The 4964-nt window shown below is 43.2% G+C and overlaps 1 long non-coding RNA gene across 1 annotated transcript in view; it reads left to right on the top strand.

Annotated features, from left to right (window-relative positions):
• The first annotated feature begins 3875 nt into the window (after positions 1–3875).
• LOC119366775 overlaps positions 3876–4964 on the top strand; it is a 6864-nt gene continuing 5775 nt past the window's right edge. The window contains exons 1-2 of the long non-coding RNA XR_005176103.1: positions 3876–3959; positions 4811–4900. This is a non-coding gene — a long non-coding RNA (uncharacterized LOC119366775). The remainder of the gene's footprint in view (positions 3960–4810; positions 4901–4964) is intronic.

Genomic DNA, 4964 nt, shown 5'->3' with positions numbered 1-4964 from the left:
AGTTTCTATTTTGTGACATCGAAATTTGCATTATATTGCAAGTCAAAGTGGGAATGTGCAATCTAGTCAAGAACGTGGATCCACTAAACGGGGTCCTTTGCAACTTCGTCAAGTGGGATTTCATCATTAGGTTAATCCTAGACTGTATTTAAGCTCTCCCATCTCATCAACATTGTTGATTTATTATATTTTAAATATGCCCTAACAGCAATGGTAAATGTTATTATTTATTTCCATGTTGTGATTAATATTTATTTTCTGTCCTACAATTGCAATGGTTCTTTAGTCTACATATTAGTGAGATATCAATGAGATTCAGAGGGAAACCCATATTGCATGTGTGGAATGATAAACACAAAATAGGTTCCTGATCTCACCTTCAAGACTAACTCATGTGTTGCATGATGATCCTGTTTTTCCGATTATAGGGAATTGTTAAAGTAAGAAGCCTGCCAACACCAACGGGAGCACGTTGTTACCGGAACAATGGTGTTGAACAGACCCAACCAAATGGTAACACCAAGAGAACACATTATCACCTGTTTTTGGTGTTGTCATACATATTTGAACGCTTACTTACTTCCTTAGACCGTGAGAGTATCAAGTACCATCATGTTGGACGGTATACTTCGGGTTTGTCTAACATTGCCCAAAACATGGTGACTATAATGACAACTTTCAGGTGCACCAGAAAAGTATGTCCAGGGAGTTGATAGCCCGAGATTGAGATTCGCTCCTCCAGTGATGGATAGATATTCTTGGGACCCTCTTGGTGTTACTGTATCCATCTCCGTTTGGCCAGACACAACATGATATGATCACGAGGATGCCAGAACATGGAAACAAGGAAAAGAACAAAACCGGTAATGAGGATAACTTGGTATGGTGATCATGAGTTGCTTCACATGGATACCAATAAGTATCACCTTTGATTATGTTATATTGTGAAATAAAGGGAATTGTGTGTCGGAACAATAGGTTCACTCGATAATAATTCGTGTAAGTGTAGGGGGGACAATATGGATGTCCACAGTTCTGCTATTGGCCATTGACCGGAAGGTGTTCCGGGTCTTGTCTACATTTACCGAACCTGCCAGGACACACGCTTAAGGATCATCGATTTGTTGAGTACTAGAAGTGCAAGAGCTTATGTGAATTGCACCAGAAAAGTTTTGGAAGAAAAGAAAATGTTATGAAGGAAACCGAGAAAAAGCGGAGATCCAAAAAGTTTAGGACAACCCTAGAAAACCTCTGGAGGGTTGTGGAAGGCTCTAGAAGTTTCTGGAACCTCCATTAGAAGAAGAAACACCTAATTTTGTGTTGCAAACTTTAGATAAAAGATCATATGTCTATAGTACTCCCTCCCTTCCATAATACAATGTGTATATACTTTTTGAAAAATCAAGCTTTGTAAACTTTGACAAAGTTTATAGAGAAAACTCTTTATATCTAAAACACCAAATACATAAAATGCCAAACGCTTGGACGCAAGCATTCATTCTTTCTCATCGCTGTAAGATAATAAAGAAGGTTCTTAAAGAAAAGGATAGAGAAGGGTGACTGTATCGACTCGATCTCGGCTTGTTCACATACAGTAGATGACTAAAAGGTCAAGAAGTCTGTGTTAAATATGATGTAGGAAATGTGTTACAAATCTATACCAACAGAAATGGCGTAATATAGTGGAACTACATCCAGTGTCGGACCTCTTTGTTAAGAATACTTGCCAACCTGGCAGTTTCGTATAGCCCAAATTAACACATCGATGTACCTCGGACCAAGAACAATCTCTGTTATTTCTACTCGATCATGGAAGAGAGCAATACCAACACCTTTCCCTTTAGCGACATGGGAGATGCGGTGCCTGAAGCCAGACCTACATCTCAAATTATTCACGTACTTATCGTTTTGCTGAGTTTCAGAAATAAAACTAGGGATGGACGGTATGTGTGCCTAGGCACACCAACTCTTGAACTGTCAGAGGGTGCCCAAGACATCGACAATTACGACTGATGAGAGTCATTCCTCCTGGTCGGTGGCAACATTTGCGCCCACCAGTTCGCCTGCAGCACCCAGCCCAGTCGCTTCGAAGCCACCGCCCTTCCCATATGATTCCATCCCCATACCTTCCTGATCATTGCGTTTCTTCTTGCTTCATCACACTATCCCTCTGCATCCTCAGCCACCTCGAGACTCACATCTTTATCAACACTTCAATCAACTCTTTTCATGTTATGTTTGTTGCGTTTGTTCTTCATGCTGCATTTGTTGCTGCTCTTCTCATGGCCAACTACTTTCGCCGATGCATGCACCCATTCCTAGGACAGGAGGAGGGTTTATATTGGTGTTGTACCCCTCATCCTGTCCTTTCCCAGCGCCGGCTATTTACGAGGAAGAGCCAGCACCAGGTGATCCTTGCCTGACGGTTTAGCCAGAGCAGCAACCAAGGGTGAAGTAGAGGTTCTGCTCCTGTTGGTGTAGTATATCTAGTTCCAGCGACATGACAGTGTTGACGTTGGATCCCTCCCCTTGCGGTGCCCCGGCTATCGTCAATGGTGGAGTAGAGGCTGGACCGCTGGAGCCGGCGCCATCAGGTCATTGTTTGAGTCGACACCACTGGGCATTGGTTAGTGAAGTTACCACCAGTGGCGTTGTGTTCCAGAGCAAGCCAGTATGTACGCATAGCATAGCGGGCTTTGGACAGGTCAAGCTAGCTTGATCACGTCAGAGCGACCTCCATGGCGGTCGGCACAAGGGCATTGCGGTGCTCCACCTGGCTCAGCTCCACTCGAGCCCCTCTCGACGGTGCTGCCCCTCAACATCCTCCTACTGCCTCCCCCACCACCATTGGCGGACAGCACCTCTAGATTCGATTTCTTTGCCTTCTTCATCTTGAGGTCACCGAGTTCTTCATTGCAGGTGTGTGTTGGGTTTTTGCTTGTATGCGTGACAGTATGGTACTACCCTCTGGTCCTCTCCTTCATCATTTATATCCGTCATACTAATACAATGATCTTCAGCTATGGGATATATCCTGTCAACCGATCCTGTCCCTTCTTATGTTTCCTTGCAATTTGATTGCGTGACATTGCTGTTTCCCGAACCATCCAGATTTCCCAACCAATCCTTTTCAAACATAAAGCCATACATCCTCATAAATCCCGGGATTCCCCATCGCCTCCCTAATCTGTTTCATCCTTCTCCTTATGTGATGTGATCCATTACTAGAGAGGATCCCCTCTGGCCAGACTTCCTGGGACTGGGATCCTCTCGTTCCCTCCCATCAACACACATACCTGATTCACCCATGATCGTACTGCGACTTCATCTTCTTCTTCCAGATTTCCCGTAGACCAAGCGCGCGGGTCGTCCTCATGGTTGGATTGGGTGTTTGTGGTAGCCGCCGGCGAGGAGCGAACGCTCCCGGAGAAGAGTCGCCCCCTAGTCAAGCGAGAATTTCGGGCGTCATTTTTTTGTGTGTGGTTATTATCCCTGTTTTTTTAATAACTGGCTTTGGCTTTCTGATGTTGACTACGCGGTGTTAGCAGTGTGGTTTGGTACGTGTTACGCGGTTCGGACGCCCAGGTCTCCTTAATAGCTTCTTCATGACACCAATCTTTCACATAAAGACAATGGCAAATCAAAAAGGACAGCTGATCATCAAAATAAATAAATAAAGGACAGTTGATCATCAAAATAAACAAATAAATAAAGACATCGTCGCGTGTTTTCACACTTCTGTATGGCCGAGTCAAGTCAAACATCGCGTGTTTCCTTATGTTTCCTCCTGTCACCCGCAATGCTCACCTGCTCTAATTTGCTTATAATGTTTCCTCCTGTCAGCAGCAAGGCGCACCTACTCTAATTTGCCTTGTCACAGTTCTGCATCCTCGGTTGGTGGCTTGTTCTCACCAGCGAAGAGCAAAGGACGCCATTGACTTCCTTCCAGCTTTCTTGAGGTTAGTGTTCTGTACCCAGTTTTGCTTAATTGCTTGCTCTTTGTACCTGGCAAACCATCACGAAATGATCCAGGTTTCCAGATACACCATGTCGTTGGCGCGATTTCATCTTGGAAAACAAAAAGTTTCATAGCCTCTTATGAGATCGATCCACCATGCACTATGTGTGATACATGCTAGACATATGCGCTCTTCGTCTTTGAATGGAGGGTATTTTCTGCGTCGGGAAGAAGAAGAAGAACACCCAGGCTAATATCCTCCTTTTCCTTCTCTGTAGCTCTCAATTCTTGAAGCAGGATCGTGGATATGTCAGGCAATTGAGTTTTTTTTAGTTGTTGTTGCTGCTGTGAGTCGATTATCTCCTGCTCCTTCTTCATCCTTTCATCTTCCTCCCTCAGCCTCTGCTCCACTTCCCCGGCCAAACTCCAGCTTCCTCCAGCTACCGTGTCTTAATTTTTTTCTATACTTTTTGGTTTTCTCTTTTCATTTTTCTACTTTCCTTTTTTTTCAGTATTATAGTTTTGTTCGTTTTTCGTCTGTATCAAATAATTGCATTTTCCCTTGTAGGAGTATATTGTTCTCTTTTTCCCACTTCTACATGAAAATTTTCTTGAAGGAAACACATACGATGTTTAATAAAGTAGTACCAGCAACATGGATATTTATTTTTGAATATGTGAATTTTTTATGCTCGGCAGTTTTTGTATGCTTTTTTCATGGGGAAGTTTGTATGTGAACATGTCTTTTTAAAATACATGAACATAACTTTTAAGCTTTTCATTATACAAAGTAAACAATTTACAAGTGCTATTTCCTTTCACACTCTTACATTTCCTTCTCTACTTCATCAGTTTCTGTTCTGCCACAACCGAAGCTGAAGTTTATAGTCAGGCATGTGAGGACTGACGACGAGGCTAATAGGCAGGAATGGGTGCAGAAATGTGAGGACTTTTTAAGTCCATATGCACGTCTTCATTTATTGTTGCACATAATCTCAGGAAATAC

The sequence above is a fragment of the Triticum dicoccoides genome, chromosome 2B, assembly GCF_002162155.2.
Source record: "Triticum dicoccoides isolate Atlit2015 ecotype Zavitan chromosome 2B, WEW_v2.0, whole genome shotgun sequence".
Lineage (NCBI taxonomy): Eukaryota > Viridiplantae > Streptophyta > Magnoliopsida > Poales > Poaceae > Triticum > Triticum dicoccoides.
This window is presented reverse-complemented; position numbering and strand designations above follow the sequence as displayed.